General features: G+C 43.0%; 1 non-coding gene across 1 annotated transcript; it reads right to left on the reverse strand.

The window, feature by feature from the left end:
* Positions 1-16,229: 16,229 nt before the first annotated feature.
* Positions 16,230-16,336, reverse strand: LOC141640696 (small nucleolar RNA R71). The gene has a single exon (XR_012543131.1). It is a non-coding gene; the product is annotated as a small nucleolar RNA R71 (small nucleolar RNA).
* Between the last annotated feature and the right edge of the window lie 2,442 nt (positions 16,337-18,778).

Here is an 18,778-nt window from a genome sequence, read left to right on the forward strand (position 1 = left end):
TTCGGTGAGGTGGGAGTCACTCTGGAGGACTACGGCATGATTTCCGTCCGCCGTGGGGACCGAGGCGTGGAGTGGCCGAGACGCCATGAGGGTGGACTCGGCCGAGGCTAGGAGGTTGATCGGCCGGAACTTGTCGCCGAAGGCGATCGATGCCTCGGCTTGGTGCCCGCCCTACGTCCGAGACTACTTTGCGGGGAAGACCCCGGCGCTGGTGACGATCGACGGGAGAGAGACGGCTCCTCCTCCCTGTACAGCTGAGCAGAGGGCTCGTTTGTGGCTTTGGTGGTTTCTGTCTTCGATCTACCTCGAAGATAAGAGAGAGAGGCTGTCGACGAAGCTTCTTCGCTTCCTTTCTGACCTGAGCTCCCTGGAGCGTTGGGACTGGGTCACTGCTGGTTTTGCGGTCCTCATCCGCTTCATGAGGGCCATGGTTCGTCCGGAGTTGATGGAGAAGGGGACTTCTCCTGGTGCTGTCGGCCCTGGACTGCTGCTGGAGGTATGAACCTTCATTTAGACTAAAATCAATTCTTTTCCTTATCAAATTACGAAAGATCGTTATTGACTATCTTGCTTTACAGGCGTGGGTGTACTCCTACTTTCCGAGCCTCTCGCCCAAGAGGACGGAGCCGCTGGAGAAGGCCTATCCCGTCGTGAGGGATTGGGTGATGTGTAGGACGAGGAGCAAGCATTCCTCTCACGGTGTTTACCGGCGGGACGTGAACGCTCTTCAGCTGGACAGCGTGAGCATCTCACTTATATTCATTTTTCTTCTATATTGCCTTTAATTGATCGTAAGAATGATTCCTTGTTTGTCTTTTCCCAGTGGGTGCCCAGGCCTTGGGCGGAGTACGCTGGAGCGCCTCCTTTTGTGGCTGAGGTCCTTAATCCTAGGAGCTCGAGCCGGCTGCTGTTGAGGACGTCGATGGGTCCTGTGTGGTACTTGGGCTAGCGCTTGGCTCGATAGTGCTCCCGGGATGTGTTGACGGTTCCCATCGATCCTCCTAGGACGATGTTCAGAGAGCCTTCTGAGGCTGAGAGGGAGGCTGACTTGGCTGGCGTTGGTGGTGACGCCCTCCTTCTTCCTGGCGAGGACTACTCGGCGTTCCTCTACGGGAGGTTGGCGTACTGGCCGGTTGTGGTAAGCATATTTATCCTTCTTTATTTTGACTTTGAGAATACGATGAAAGATCACCGATTAACGAGAAACATCTGACTTTGCAGGAGGTTGAGGCGGCGGGCATCGAGTCCCCAGAGTACCCAGAGACCCTCGAGTACACTGACGCGACCGAGAGGACGACGATCTCCGAGCTGCGTGACTTTGACGTGGCGGTGACGGATGCTGGCCTGGACGATTGGCAGCATCTGATTCGGAGGGTGAGCCTCTAATTTGCATGATTTTTTGTGTAAGAACACATTTGATTGAACTTATTCAATTATTGAGAATTTCTTTTCGCAAATGCAAGTTGCGCCGTCTCGGTTCGTGACGTTATGGAGGGTGGCCAACCGGCTGCGAGCTACTGCCGTCGAGGCACTTGTCGGCGGTCGAGGTCATCAGGTATGAACCTTGTGTCTATTTCATTTTTTAATTTTGATTTTCCAACTTCTCTTGTAATTGCTTGAAATGATTGACATGAGCCAATTTTGCTGTTTACAGGGGGACCGTGAGCTGGAGCGAGAGTTGGCCCAGTCTCGGGAGGAGACAGCTCGCTTGTTGAGGGAGCTTGAGGTTCGAGACGCCGAGGTTGCTGTTCTCGCGACAAGAGTTGCGGAGCTAGAGGGCGACCGGCAGTAGTTTTGTTTAGTTTTTGTTTGTATTTTGCACATTTGTACATTTTGGACCTTCATTTCTGACATTTTGGACTTTGCTTGGGGCTCGAGCCCCCAGTTTGTTGTACATTTCCCTTTTTTAGTTGTGTATATGATGGCCTGAGTGCCTTTGCTGCTGGGTTGTGTTGCTTGTATCTGCAGGTTAGCTTTGAACAAGTTTGGTAGATGACGGTTTATGCCGTCATGCTGCCGAAATTTACATAGAAATCACGTAGAACATACATTTGTATATACACACGGCCTAAATTAGCGCAAAACGAATGACTCAAAAGAATGCAAAAAAGCAAGAGAAAATGCAAAAATGCAAAAAAATTTGCCGGAAATGACCGGACGATAGGGTGGGTTACCCCTAAAAAAAGAAAAAAAATAGAAACCTATAAGTTAGAAATGAAATGATTAAAAAAGAAATAAAAGAAATATATATAAGTGAAATAAATATATGAATTTTGAAATGAGTTAAATTACAAATGAAAATTATTTCCTAAAATGAATTACATTAAAATGAAAATTATTTCCTAAAATGAAAATATACAAGTGTGGTAAAATGACGAAAATGTTGACATCGTCTCGAAATGCGTGCCCGCGGAATTAGGAAACACGAAATATGGTAATTTCCACGTATTTACCAAAATAATAACCCGTAGGAATAGGAAATTATTCGTCAAGGAATTTAGGAAAGATCCAACGCGGAAAATCACAGAAACCTAGCTGAGGAAGAGGCGCAAAGATGAGTCGTCCCTTTGAAGAGGCGCAGCAGTCTTTGCGCTTTGTTCCCAGGTGTGTCTGTTCTGGCAGATTTTAGGAAACAGAAATTAGTATAAATAGAGACGTCGATAGAGCTTTTATTCACACAATTCTTCCGTCTCTTCTTCGTCTTATTACATAAAATTTCTTAATATAATCACTTATCATGAATACTTTGGAGATTCGCCTAAAAGAGTGGACCAACGAGTTTTCCAACATGGAGAAACACGATATGGGCGCCTATAATCTTGGATCATTGTTGAGTTTGAAGCTTATCAAGGTTGTCAAACCATTCTTAGATGCTTGTCTTGATTATTGGAACCCGAATTACCATGTTTTTGCTTTCCCCGGAGGCGACATTTGCCCATTTCCTGAAGAAATTGCTGCGATCGGTGGGTGGGACCCGGAACACTTGCCCGCCATTCCTTCTACTTCGCAAGGGTATAAGAGCAAATTTAGAGACTTGCTTGGATTGACTAGAATTGAGGTGGACCGTTTAGTGACCTCGAAGGGAGTGCGAATATTGGACTTCATTGATCGTTTCATTAACAGGACCGACCCCACCGTTTCTTATGTTGCTAGGCGAAGGGCATTTGGATTTTGTTTGTTGCATGTTTATGTCCTCCAAGGGCATGTTGATGAAGACTTGAGAGGTGATCCCCGTCTTCTGAGCCTAGTTGAGCAAATGGAGCTGCGCAGGAGCCCAACTTGTTTATGCTTAGGAGAGATCCTGTTGGGCTTGGATAATAGGAAAGCCAACCGTGACCTACCGTACTTGGGAAGTCCCGTTATTTTGCAGGTAAAAGAACTTTTTCTTCTTTTTTTTTCGTCTTTTCTTCTTTTTCGTTTTTTTTTTCTTTTTTCGTTTTTTTGTTGTTGTCTAATACCTGCTTTTGGTAGGTTTGGCTTATGGAGCGTCTCCAATTGATCGAGCCCCCAGTTCATGTTCCTTCTTATCATGCTCGTTCGATTGCGATGAGGACTAGGCTGTACATGGTGGACTTCACTCGAGTATGCAATTATTGGGAGAACAAACTGAAGAGTGATGATGGCCCCTTGATTAGGTGGATTGTACCGTGGTGGCACCTCAAATCCGTCACTGGAGTGTCTTATTTGGATCCTACTCGATCTGTGTGCATTCCTGGCTTGGAATTCATGGTGTGCATCTTCCCGGAGAGGTTGATGAGACAGGTTGGACTAAAGCAGACGATCCCGAAGCTTGATACTGTCCCACAGACTGCCGTGGCGCTTACTACTGAGAGTCGAAGGGAGTGGGCCATTAAATGGGCCCAAATAAATCTTGAACTCTTCTGCTAATGCCTTATGGGTGTCGGATTCTTATCTGCGATGGAGGAAAGCTACTACTCCGGAAGAGCGCGAGAGATTGAGGAAGCGCGAGCCTGTTGATTACAAGGTGCGCGAGGTGGAAAAAGAGAAAGAGAAGCATTTGACTGAGGGAGAGGAAGAAGCCGGGTTTCGAGTTGTTCATCCTTCGAGGAAACCGAAGACCTCTCCTGCCGTGGATAAAGTGATTGACAAGAATGGGAAGTCTAGGCCTTGAGAAAGACCGTTGATGATTAGGTCCGAAGTGGTGCAAGAGCGTCCGACTCGAGGTCGCGACAAGAAATATGACAAGAATGACAAGGGCAAAGGGAAAATGGAGGAATAGCCCAAGTCTTTATTATTATTTATTATTATTATTATTATTGTTGTAATAAAAAGGTGGGGTTTTTAGAATCCTAGCCTATTTCCATTTTTATTATGTAGCGTATTATTATTAGAAAATGAATGAAAATAAAAAAGGTTAATTGGTTTTGAAACCGTTGTGATTTTCTATTTATTATTCTTGTCGAATTCCAAATGCAATGCAAATGTCCTTCAATTTACATTTTGAAATAATGGGTTGTATCCTGTGAAGGATTGCCTACGTATTCATTAAAAAATGAAATCAAACCCTTGCGCGTAGTTCGAGTAAATATAAAAGAATAATTGTTCTAAGCAAAAGCTTGTAATGAACTTAGAAAAATAAGCATGAGCTTTTTGCTTACTCTGAAGGTGCAGTTTAGTTTATTTGATGATATGAGGATGACAAATTTGTCAAAATGCAAGAGCAAAGTGACATTAGCTTATTTCAGCTTGGCCAGGGGCCGTTTATTTAGTGCCACAAGAGCGACACGTGAGGTTACGCGAGGCGCATTTTTGTTCCTATTCTAGGCATAATACCGTTTTAGTTGGTCGAGGTTTGTCGGGTTGGAAAACTCATTCCCATCTAGGTATGTGATTCTAACCGCACCCCCTGGAAGTATGGACTTGACTAGAAATGGCCCGGCCCAATTAGGTTTGAATTTTCCCCGTGGATCGACAGGTAAAAGAGCTCTAACCGACTTAAGTACTAAGTCTCCTTCTTTGATGTTCCTTGGCCTAACCCTTTTGTTGAAAGCTCGTTTGATACGTGCTTGATATGTTTGGACATTATGCAAGGCGCGTAGCCTACGTTCATCCAGGAGGATGAGTTCTTCATATCTATCCCTCTTCCGATCGGCACGGGATTTGACTTTCGAGTAAGATACGCAAGGATGGTATTTCTAACTCGACCGGTCATATGCACTTCCATGCCGTAAGTCAAATAGAAAAGGGTGGCCCCAGTGGGCGTCCTAATAGATGTGCGATATCCCCACAAAGCAAAGGGTATCTTGCTTGGCCAATCTCGATAGTTGTCAATCATTTTCTTGAGAATTGTGACAACGTTCTTGTTTGCTGCCTCTACCGCGCCATTAGTCTGTGGTCTATAGGGCGAAGAGTGGTGATGTCTAATTTTGTACTTGGCTAGCAATTGCTTAGTGTCAGCTTGGAAATGTGATCCATTATCACTAATGATCTCATGTGGGCAACCGTATCGACAGATGATATTGTTTTATATGAACTTTGCCACGTTTTTAGCCATAAGACTAGTGTAGGAAGCCGCTTCTACCCATTTGGTGAAATAGTCGATTGCCACTAGGATGAAACAGTGACCTCCTGTTCCGGCTGGGGTTATCTTCCCGATTATGTCAATTCCCCAGGCAGAAAATGGCCAAGGAGATGTCATCGTGTAGAGCAATGAAGGAGGGACATGTTGTACATTTCCGTAGACTTGGCAATTGTGGCAATGTCTTACGTATTTGATGCAATCAGATTCCATTGTGGTCCAATAATATCCCAAACGTGTGATTTTCTTTGCCATCATGGGCCCACTCATGTGAGGACCGCATTCTCCATCGTGGACTTCTTCCATCACTTTCCGTGCCTGTGAATGATCAAGGCAACGTAGGATTACACCAAGAGGTGTTCTTTTGTACAACTCTCCTTGCATGAGAACGTATTGGGAAGCTAGCAGGCGTATAGCACGTTGTCCCCTTTTGTCCATATCCGGTGGATAGGTGCCGTTGAGCTTGAAATTTAGGATCGCTTGGAACCAGGGTTCCTGTGTGATTTCCTCTTCGTCGGTGATTTGGTGGACATAAGCTGGCTCTCACCGTCGTTCGATACATAAAGGCATTTCTACCATGTCATCTGGCATATTAATCAAAGATGCAAGCTTTGCAAGAGCATCTGCAAATTGATTTTCTTTCCGAGGTAGGTGTAGATATGTAACGTGATCAAAGAACTGGGCAACTTGGTCTATTCTGGCTTGATAAGGTGCTAGGCTTTCGCTTCGGATTTTCCAAGATCCCGTAACTTGATTAATGATTAAGGATGAATCCCCATGTACTCGGAGGTTTTTAATGCCTAAGCTCACTGCCACTTGTAGTCCAATGAGACAAGCTTCGTATTCTGCAGCGTTATTTATCACCTCGAAGTCGAGTTTGACAGAGATTGGTGTATGCTCGCCTTCAGGAGAAATGAGCAACACTCCTATTCCAAATCCTCTTAAGTTTGATGCTCCATCAAAGTAAAGGTCCCAGGAGTCTACATCGGTTTGGAGTATATCCTCGTCTGGAAATGACCAAGTGTCTGTTGTTTGTGCATCATTGATGGGATTTTCTGCAAAGAATTCGGCAACGGCGCGCCCTTTTATAACTTTCAGGGGCACGTACTTGAGATCGAACTCTGAGAGCATCAAAGTCCATCTTGCTAGGCGTCCGTTGAGAACGGGTTTCTCGAAGAGGTATTTGACTGGATCCATTTTGGAGTATATTTTGACGGAGTAGCTAAGCATGTAATGGCGTAGCTTCTTCGTCGCCCACACAAGAGCGAGGCATGTCTTTTCAAGTTGTGAGTATTTGCACTCGTACTCCAAGAACTTCTTACTAAGGTAGTAGATAGCCCTTTCTTCTTTTCCTACGGTCTGAGCTAGCATGGCGCCCATGGCTGTTTCGGTCACTGTGAGATACAGACCAAGAGGTTGATCTCGTTGAGGTGGCATGAGCACTGGTGGTTTAGCTAATATCTCCTTGATTCGATCAAATGCCTTCTGACAATCACCATCCCACATGGCGTGGTCCGTTTTCTTGAGCTTCTTGAAGATAGGCTCACAAATCATGGTAAGTTTCGATATGAATCAACTTATATATTGCACTTTTCCCAGGAATCCTCTGACTTCTTTTTCTGTTTGAGGTTGTGGCATTTCGATCAAGGCTTTGATTTTGGAAGGGTCTATCTCTATACCTCGTTGGCTAACGACGTATCCCAGGAGTTTGCCAGATGTTACTCAGAATGTGCACTTCTGAGTATTGAGCCTCATGTAATACTTTCGTAGCCTCGCGAAAAATTTGCGAAGGTTCGCAATATGCTCCTTTCTATCCTTGGACTTGACAATCATGTCGTCTACGTATACCTCAACTTCTTTGTGCATCATGTCATGTAAGAGTGTAGTTGCGGTGCGTTGATATGTAGCTGCGGCGTTGATTAACCCAAACGGCATTACCGTATAGCAATAGGTTCCCCATTGAGTAACAAAGGCGGTCTTATGCATGTCTTCTATGACCATCTTGATTTGGTTATAACCTGCATATCCATCCATGAAGGATAGTAATGCGTGGTCTCAAAGATTGTCCACCAATATGTCAATATGTGGTAGAGGGAAGTCATCTTTAGGACTTGCTTTGTTTAAGTCTCTAAAATCAACACAAACACGAATTCTCCCATCCTTTTTGGGTACAGGTACTATGTTGGCTACCCAGTCAGAATACTCGGAAACTTTGATGAACCCGGCTTTGAATTGCTTATCGACTTCTTCCTTAATCTTGAGAGCCCATTATGTTCTCATTCGACGAAGCTTCTGTTTTACAGGCTTGAAACCTGGCTTAATCGAAATTCTATGTTCGGCGATATCCCTGTCGATCCTTGGCATGTCTTTGTAGGACCAAGCGAAGACGTCTTTGAACTCGTGTAGGAGGTCTATGAAGTCGGCCCTTTCGGTAGAGCTCAAGGTAGTCCCTATCCTAAGTTCTTGGGGTTCTAATTCGGTTCCTACATTGATGGGTTCGGTGTTCTCTATTATTGGTCCCCCTTCCCCTTCCTGTAGTATTTCTTTGGCTACGTAGGGAGGTATTTCAATTGAGTCTGGGTCTTGGTCATCCTCAGTATCATCGTAAACAGAATTGCACTCAAGATAACACAAAGAGTAAGCAGAACCTGATTTATTCATATTAAAGTTTGAGAAAAGTTGAAACAAAGAAGCCATCTAATCTGTGGTCAGTGGCGGTAAATGGACAGTGGTTGGGACATTTCCCGAACTACCGTTACTACTTGAGGCTAAGCTAGGAGAAACAAAGGGAATGGGGATGACGACAGGAGGAGACTCCTTAGTGACTTCTCTAGACTCCGACTCTGACTCCGACTCTGACTCTGACTCGAATTCATCGTCTTCTGGTTCTCCTTTGAACATCTCTCCTTCTCCAGTGGTGAGCTTGAGGAGTCTTCCTTGATTGTTGGTCCACTTGATTGATTTTCTCCATCCTTTCTGCTGATTCGCGTTTGTTTCTGTGATTAACGCGGTAGGGTTGAAGTGATCGTCTTAAAGTATCATGGTAATGATCTCATCCTGCGCGGCTCTAACAAATCGATCTTCTCCAAACAATAGACTAACAGCTTGTTCGTCTAAGCAAGGTGCTTGACGGGTTTTGACGGTAGGAACCGTTTCGGGAGGAATGAAGTAGCAATCGTGAAAGATCTCGATTCCGGCTAGCTTTCTCTCGAGATAGTGCCAAGGTTCGGGAAATCCGTGAAAGAGTTCTAGACTTCCTTCCTTAACGAAGTATCCGTTTAGGGTAAACAGATAGGGTCGCATTTGGACTCCCACGTACTTACGGTTTTGAACTTGAGCGAGCATTTCGAGAACTTCCTCTTTGGTGGGTTTGTACCCTAGTCCAAGTGGTATCCTTTTTGAGTTGCCTTCCTTGTATGGTGCGAAGGTGTTTCTTCGGATAGGGTTCAAAGGCGTTTTAGGGAAGTATCCCTGGGATTTGAGTATGTGGTTGACCACCAAGTTGGAGTAGGGATCGTAGTATAAGGGTGCCAATTCACTTTCTATGACGCTTATGCTTTGGAAGCCCCCAAGCTCATATACTGGATCCACAAGGACTTGATTGTTTGACTTCTTTTCGATTATTGCCTTGATGGGTGACGAAGTGATCGTCACCACTTTGCCATTTAGTGGGATCTTGATCTTTTGGTGAAGGGTGGATGTCACTGCTTTGGAAGCGTGAATCCAAGGTCTTCCTAGGAGTATGTTGAAGGAAGCTTCAATGTCCACTATTTGGAAGTTAACCTTTCGCTCAATTAGCCTTGTGGCTATGGTTAGGTTAACGAGTCCTACTACCTTTCGTCGTGTACCATCATATGCGCGAACACCTTGATTGGTAGGGGTCCAATCCGACTCTTTCATGCCTAATTTGTATGCCGTTTTGAGGGATATGACGTTGACCGCGGCGCCATCATCTACCAAGGTCATTGGCACGTTCTTCTTTAGACAAATGACGGTGATGTAAAGAGCCAAGTTGTGACTAGCGCCAAAGGGTGGCAAATCTTCGTCTGAGAAAGTAATAGGATTACTTAGCTTTGGTGATTCTTGGAAGACCAAGTTGACTACATCTTCGGGTGTGGAGTTATGTGCTACACTTAGCTTGGCCAAAGCTTGCAGTAAAGCTTGGTGATGTGGGAAAGAGCTTGCTACTAATTGCCAGACTGAAAGATCAGCCTTTGTCTTCTGTAATTGCTTGAGCAAGTGATCAGTGGAGTCATCTTCGTTGTCATTTGGTGTGACAACGTTGGTTGGACCGTTTTGAGTAGTATTTTGATATGGACGGCCCGAACGAGTTAGGTGGTCCACATCTTGGACTTCACCATTTTGGACTATTTCTTTGACTAGGGAGTTTTCAATGAGATACTCGTCTTCGTCATCATCGGCCCATACTCCATTGATTGTAGCTAGTTCCCTCATTCTCATGATCTCGTCTTCTAGTCGTGTGATTTGGTCGACTAGTTTATCAACCACGGCGACTATTTCTTGCATAGTAGCATTTTGGGAGAAGATTAGTGGCACATGTTCTTTGGGTGTCGCGTTGGGGTCATGTAAAGTTGTCACCACATTTTCCAATTCCCAAACTTGCCTATCCACACTCCTTGCCCATGTGATGAAGTCGGAAATGGTAGGGGAGATGGTAGAGTAGAACCCTTCATTCTCGATCGCGTGGATCTCATCTTCAATTGGAGAAATGAGGTGTGAACAATATAAGGTAGATTCTTCACTTGTGATCACTAGAATCCCAAGAGGGTTCTGAGTGTTGTTGGGTTTACCTCCCGGCGGTATTGGTAGTCGGCCATCCTCTATCATGTCTTGAAGCACATTTTTCAATTTGTAGCATTTTTCTGTGTCATGCCCCTTGCCCCTATGGTATTCACAGTACGAGTTCTCATCCCAAAACTTGGATTTCTTTTCGGGTTCGGGAGTAGGTCCTATGGGTTGGAGTTTACCTTGCTTCATTAACCTCTTTAGAGCGTTGGAGTAAGTGTCCCCAAGATTTGTGAATTTCCTTGGTGGGGTACTTTTCTTGGATGGCTTGAGAAGGTTAACTTCATCAGTCTTGCTAGTGGAGCCGTAAGAACGACTAGTTGAGCCTTGATATCCTCGACCTACCGTTTTGGACAAGAGCCCTTTACGGATGTCATATTCAATCCTTGTTCCTAGTACGGTTAAGTCCTTGAAAGTTTTGATGTTTTGGTATCTCAAATGATTGGCATAGATAGGTTTGAGATTGTCCACGAACTTCTCCAAAAGGGTAGCCTCATCCGGGCGTTCAACTAGTTGGGTACTAGTCTTCCTCCACCTACTTAGGAAGTCGGTGAATCCTTCTTTGTCATTTTGGGTAAGAACCTCTAAGGTGCGCATGTTAACTTGGATCTCGGCATTATCCGTATATTGTTTGGAAAACTCGATTGCGGCATCTTCCCAAGTAGCGATCTTCTTGTGTTCTAAAGAGTAGAACCATTGCTTTGGGATGGTGTCAAGAGATGAAGGAAAGATCCTTAAGAACATCTCGGGTTTGATGCCTTTGATAGACATGTAATCCTTGAAAGCACGGATGTGGTTCAAAGGGTTTTCGTGCCCCTTGAATTTAGGGATATCCGTCATATTGAAGTTGGTTGGCAATTTGGAATTGACGGCCTCATACATGCGATTATTCTCCCTATAAATGTCATCCCATTTAAGATACATCAATTGCTCCTCTAAGTATTGGAGTCTTTTTTCAGCTGCAGTCACACCCATGGGAGGGCTGTCGTCCCTAAAGTCATTCACGAAGTCGTCAACGATTTCACTTTCTCGAGGAGGGATCCTCGTTTCTACGGCGTAGATCCGGCCTTCGATGGTGTCGAGGCGATCATACACTTGATCTTGGGTAACTTGGATTTGAGCTAGTGCGGCTAGGATTCGATCATTACCATCTTGAAGTTGATTGAAGTTTGCGTCACTTGTTTCGAGCATCTTGAAAACAGGGATAAGAGATCGACGACGAATCAAAACACGATCGACCATTCCAACAGACTTGCTAAGAGAAGAAATGATTTGACTCGTGAAGTGGGTGTGTGCCACTTGTGTTGAGTGAGCTTGGAAGAAAAGACAAGGTTTTGAAAATGTGTATCCTAGTCAACTATAGTGTGGTTGTAGGAGTGGACTCGAAGTGAGGTTTTGAAATGGGCTTGGGCCCGAATTTTGACTCGACAAACGGACAGAGTTTTGACTGGGTTTTGCGCTAATTAACGGCCTCTTTTCGAAATTTTCATTTAAAAATGGTTTTGATTTTTTTTTTTTACAAAAACGTCATGGTTTTGTTTAGAAATGGTGATCATGTAAGGTACAAACATTTATACAAGCATTATAACGGGATGCTGAGTGCATTTAAAAGGGTTTTGGTTTAAGGGGTGGGTTGCCATACCGAACAATCAAACCCGAAGTCTGTGGAGAGGCTCGTACCAAACAGGAGTAAGGCCGATTCCTAATCCATTTCCTCAAGTAGTGAAGGTCCTTGATACAAACAAGAGTAAGCATCATGGTATGGATGACGTCAATCGCTATCCATCCTTAGGCCCAAATAAGAATTAGGACCGTTTAGACGGGACGATTGGTCGAATGGGTTGGGTTGGGCCTAGGAAGGCCGAATGAAACGATCTAGGAAGACCGAGTTATGAAAACCGACAATTGTCTTGTACAAACTATTCCCTAACCTTGTTCAAGTTTCACCCTTGGCTACACGTAAGTGTATTATCCCCAGCGGAGTCGCCAAACTGTGGACAATGGGGCCCACGGGGGGGCTTGGGAGAGAGAACAAGCGTTTGCATTTTTGTGGAGTCGCCACCAATTTTATGGGAAATTGGAACCGTTCGAATACCTCGTGCCATGTCAAGACACAAAGTAGAGACATGAACACCAAGCAATCGTTACCCTTAGCATTCTATGTCTAGAATGACTCTCGTGGATGCCAATGAACACGGATGTTCACAGAGATCTGGAGTAAGGGGTGAGGGTATGTATTAGGAAGCTCTTTTGATCGAACACCTAATCCCGCCCGCCTCGATAGCGGCCTCTACTAATGATTAGGGACATCATCTATACTCGATATATCGTCGATTATATGCATGCAATGCAACATCCAAATTTTAATCCTAGCATGTGAAGAATAGACTAAGTCGGTTAACACACAATTTATCATACAATTAATGTCGAAGTAGGGATTTAAGTTCAATTACATGTGAAAACATACAAGTGAAATAATAAATACAATAATGAAATTACAATAATTACATCGGGTTAAACGATTTATTTCGAAAATACCTTTACAGCGGATAATTTGGGAAAAGAAAGAATAAAGGAATTAACGAACATGAATTAAAGGTGATAATACGAATAATAGTTAATTAAATACGTAATTAATAAACTAAGTCAAATCAAGACGGGACTTCAGGGACAGAAATCAACCAGGAACAGGCGCAGCAGAGCTGCGTCGTTTGGAAGAGGCGCAACAGTTGCTGCGTCTGTTCCTTGGCTCAGTTTTGGCTGTGAAGCCGGAATTGCGAGTCGTTAATGTTCGTTGGTGATTTAATGATCGATTAATATTATTTGACTCGGATGAAAGTGATTAGCAGATTATTTACATGTGATTAAGGTCATAAAAACAATAAAACATGAATGAGACGGATTAAAGACGGATTATTTACATGAATGAACGATTGATTAGTGACATGGGTGAACTAATTAGGTTAAATATGACAAATTAACGACAAATTAATGACAAACAACAGATGAAAATATATCAAAGATCGAATTCCAGAAACCCGATGCGAACAAATCGAATTCCTACAACCCGGATTGAATTTAATGACGAAAACCCGCAAACATGAGATTATAATGGATTTAAGTCGGATTTAATGATGAATTATATGCTAATGAATGATAAATAATATTATACAGATGAAATTATTATGCTATTGTATCGAAGAATTATAGAAAACAAACGAAAACAAACAAAGAACGAATTACAGAGGACGAAGGAAGAAGAAAGGAAGCAGGAACTGCGTCAGCCTCACGAAAAGGCGCAGCAGGAACTGCGCTCCTTCGAAGAGGCGCAGCAGTTGAAGCAGGAACTGCGACAGCCTCACGAAAAGGCGCAGCAGGAACTGCGCTCCTTCGAAGAGGCGCAGCGATTCTTGCGCGTCCTTTCTCGACGGTCTGTCTTCTGGAAATCAGTAAAAAGGGTTTTGAAGCATGGTTTTAGAAATCGGTTTCAACAAGGTGTTTTCGACATAAACCTTACATTAATGATGACACAAAAGTAAAGAACAATAAATAAAGAGAGATTTACACCCTCAGACTTATATGTTTGACGAAACGAGATGAACTAAGTTATCAATTAGTGATGCTCGACTCGAATGTAACGAAAGTGCCCTCGTAAGAGGAAAACGATTAGATTAATTAAGTTGATTAGTTGTGGAGTTGGTCAAATTGGTCGGTCATGCAAACGAGGCTGGTACTTATAAGGATCCGAGCTTACGTGGTCGAATGTTCAAGCACATAGATGCCAAAAAGTAAGAACAAAGGTCTAGAATGCAAAGGGAGAAGAGAAGAGCGGACACTCGCGTGAGAAATATGAGGAGCGAAGGCTCCTATTTATACTAATCACGTGAAAGAATAGGGTTTTCGGTGAGACTTTGGAAGTGAATCTCGGAAAGATATGAAAAAGATACGAGAAATACGCAGAAAAGGACCTGGGAAGAGGCGCAGCAGTCACTGCGTCTCTTGGAAGAGGCGCAACACCTGCTGCGTCTGTTCCCAAGTGGTTTCCTCCTGCGGAAGAAAGATTTCCGTGTTTAAGTTATGGAATGACGGAATAATTTTGTTTTCCTTAATATTTTGTATGAATATTGCGAGAAATTGTTTACCAAAGATTAAAAGATTGTGAAATATTTATAAAATATGGAATAGAAATATCCGGAACATTCCAGAACATTCCGACTCGGGATTTAACGGTTATCAGAAAATGAAGACGCTTTTAGGCCCGGACTCCAAATGTACTCTAATTACTGTCAAAACGACCGTATCGGCGCGTAGATGACAACTAAGAGGTAGACATTAGTGTTTGAGCGATCACTTGACGATAAACTTACGAACTGTCACAAATCGTTCCGCGTACCAAACATGCGGCCCAATCATCACCGGGTGGTTTGCGAGAGGTGTAGAAATGAGGTATCTACAATGAGTGAGTAGTTTCCTTAGCTAGGGTTAATGGGGAATTAGGGAAACCAACATGGGGAATGATTCATGCTTAATCTAATATGTTTTCATAATTAAATTGCTTGCTTGTTGTGATTTCAACTTATGCACATGTTATGTTTGATGAAATGCGAGCCTATGAATCCTTGCATTTTTTACCCATCACCTATCTCTTCAATGAGGCTTGTAAGCTTATACACCAACTCGAGCCTCATTAGACCATGTATATAGTGGAATAGGAAGGATTAAGTCGACTTGTAGGTGTTGTACAATCTAATCGATTCGGCTCTGGGACCCAAACCTTCTTAGGGATTGTAAGCTTATACACCAACTCGATCCCATCACAACAATAAGTGCTTGCTTTATAATTGAGAACATGTTTGTATGATCAACTCCCATGAATCTCCTATGAACCCATGACACCCTAGTACTTTTAATCAATTGTTTACATCTCATTTTAATTGCCTTTCTTGTTTTCATTACTTTACTTTCATCTTGTTAATTAGTTTAGACCAATTCCATCTCAACCCAAATTGTGACACCCTAAGACATGACCATTTGCAATTGAAAATCCTACATCAATACCCGTCCCTTGGGATCCGACCTTTACTTGCCTCTTTGCTAAGAGTAGTTTGTGAAGTTATAAATATTTTTGTGGTAGGTAGCTTTTGACGACGAGTTTGAACCGACACCAAAAATGGCGCCGTTGCCGGGGACGGTGTTAAATTGATTTGATTTTCATTAATTGTTTTTAGTTGTGTCTTTCTTTACCTTGGGGAAGTCAATCTCCTCAAGGTTGTTCTAATTGTTTTTGAGTTGTTTGATATTTTACATGACTAGGAGATCACAGGGTAATCCATTACCTATTGATCTTGAAATTGAAAGAACCTTAACCAACAATAGAAGAGCTGCTAGAGGTACTTTAAGAGGTATTGGAGAGATTGTGGACATTCAACCAAATAACATTGAGTTTACCAACCCTTTTGCAAGAGAAGGAGAGGACAACTCAATACAAAACCCACCACAAAATCAACCCACAATGCCTAAATTTTCATCACATTCCGTACCAACCGAGGAGAACCTACCACATGGTACTCCTACACCACAAAACCTAACCGGTAATTTCATTGCCAAATCCGCATTCATACAACTAGTTGAGAGAAGTCAATTTGGAGGGATGCCTAGTGAAGACCCTCATTCACATATGGAGACTTTTTGTGACTATTGTGATGCGATTTCTCAAACCGGAGTTACTCAAGACCAAATCCGATGGGTATTATTTCCTTTTTCTTTGATTGGTACCGCAAAGCAATGGTTGAAGAGCCTAGATAAGGCTACCCTTGGTATTGATTCATGGAAGAAGTTGGCACTTGCTTTCTACAAGAAATTCTATCCTCCGAAGAAGACCAATATGTTGAGAGCCCAAATCACCGGGTTCAAACAAAGGGACGCGGAATCATTGTATGAAGCATGGGAGAGATTTAAGGACACTTGTCGTTCTTGTCCACACCATGGACTTAGCGAGTGGTTCCTTGTGCAACAATTTTGGAACGGTCTATTTGAAGATTCCCGCAATATCCTCAATATGGGATCCAATGGGATGTTTATCGAAATTGATGACAATCAAACATGGGCCAAAATCGAAGATATGACGGTTCATAATTCACAATATAGTAGACCTCGAAAGGCTACTAGAGGAGGAAAGCATGAGGTAGATTCCATTACTCAATTGGTGCTCAACTAAGTGCTCATATTGACACCATAAATTTGAAGTTTGAGAAGGCCATGGCCAAGCTTGATGAAGCTTCCAAATCACCTAAACAACATGTTAATGCTATGGTGGCATCATCCTCAATTCCAAGTGGAGTATGTGAAAGTTGTGGAACTTTGGGACATGACCAAAGTGAATGTAGGGGAACGAGTGAACAAGTGAATACTTTCCAAGAATACAAAAGTGGCACCCCTTATTCCAACTATTACAATGAGAATACCAAATTTCATCCAAACCTTTCATATAGGAGTTAAAATGTTCAAAACCCTCAACCAATATACACCCCACCTCCAATGAGAAATCAAGCTCAAAGACCCTTTTATAACCAAAGCCAAAGTTATCAAAATCAACCTTCTTACAATCAACCAAATGACCAAGGCTTTGATGTTCAAAAAGCGGTCCTCCAAATGCAAAAGAATCAACAAGAATTTTTCACCCAAATGCAAAAAGGTAGCCAAGCCAAAGACATCACCATCAACAACATACTAGCCCACACCAAGATGTTGGAAACCCAAATGTCTCAATTAGCATCTTCTAACTCTCAAAGACAAAAGGGGTAATTACCACCTCAAAGTAATCCCCCAAGACATGAGTCGGTTAGTGCCATCAATTTGAGAAGTGGTACAAGATATGAAGGGCCGAAAAAGCCAATTGATGAAGATATTGTGAATTCTAGTGACAAGTAAAGAGTTGTGGAGAACTCTAAGGAAGAAGAACCCACCATCCAAGAAGTTTCAAAGAAGAAGAATGAAGAGAAGGCTAAGGAAAAAGAGCCTATTGTGATTAGACTTCCATTCCCAAGTCGTCAAGCTAAGCCTAAGTTTGATGAACAACTTGGAAAGTTCATGGAGATTGTGAAGAACTTAGAAGTCTCAATCCCATTCACGGAATTGATCAATCATGTTCCGGCCTATGCAAAATACATGAAAGACATTCTTACCAGGAAGAAATCTACCCGGAAGCTAGAAACTATTGCCTTTACCAAAGTAAGTAGTGCTATTCTTCAAGGAAGTTCACCTCCAAAACTCAAAGATCCGGGAAGCTTCTCTATTCCATGCACCATTGGCGACACCACAATCAACAAAGCATTATGTGACCTTGGAGCAAGTGTAAGTGTCATGCCATACTCAGTGTGCAAGAGGCTAGGAATGGGAGAACTCAAGTGCACCAATATTACGCTTCAAATGGCGGATCGATCAACAAAGACACCTTTAGGGGTATGGGAGGATGTGCCCGTAAGAATTGGCAAGTTCTTCATCCCGGTTGACTTTGTCATTGTTGACATGGAGGAGGATTCCAACATTCCTATCATTTTAGGAAGACCTTTCTTGTACACCGCGGGAGCGGTGATTGATGTGAAACATGGAGAGCTCACACTTGAAGTGGGAGATGAGACAATTACCTTTAATCTTGACAAGACAATGAGAGCTCCCCGACTACATGAGCCATGTTTCATTATCGATCATTATAGCCGAGAAAGTGATAGGAAGAAGTTGGCATCTCAATGCAAATATCAAGCTATGGGTAAAGAATCACCACCCATACGGAAGAAGAAAGTGGATAATCCTCAAAATGCTCTATCCGGAGAGCAATAAAATTTCAACAACAATGAGAGCTTGAATAGCTCACCACCACTCATGACAAGCAATGAAGAAGGCCTCATTAGCCATGACAATAAAAAAGAAGAGTTGCTCTCGTTAACTCATGACATCATTGGGGAGCAAGCTAGTGAAGTTTGTGGTCTATAAGATGGCGAATTCGAAGGATTGGTTAATCCCTACATTGGCAATGCTATGACCTTGGACCAAGGTTTTGGTGACCATCTTGACTCGAGTCACCACCATGAAGAACACAATGTGCAAAGGTCTATCGAAGACCTTTATAATGAAAATGAACAAGCCTTTGACTACTTCTACAAGGTGTTGAGCAACATCAACAACACCTTGGCTATACCCCCTTGACATCTCATTCAAGAATGAGAGTTTGGTGAAGTCCTTCCTTAACCACCATTTGTAAATATTCTAACCCTTAATTTGCATTTTACTTCTTGTATTGCATTTTTGTCAATTTTGGATTTGCAATTTCTTACTTTGATCAATATTTTTATCATGAGAGAAAGTGAGGGAGGGATTTTAATGTGTAGTGTTTGATTTAGTGTGAGGATAGCAATTGCCTAGGCTAACCGAGCC

The sequence above is a fragment of the Silene latifolia genome, unplaced genomic scaffold (assembly GCF_048544455.1).
Source record: "Silene latifolia isolate original U9 population unplaced genomic scaffold, ASM4854445v1 scaffold_96, whole genome shotgun sequence".
Taxonomy (NCBI): Eukaryota; Viridiplantae; Streptophyta; class Magnoliopsida; order Caryophyllales; family Caryophyllaceae; genus Silene; species Silene latifolia.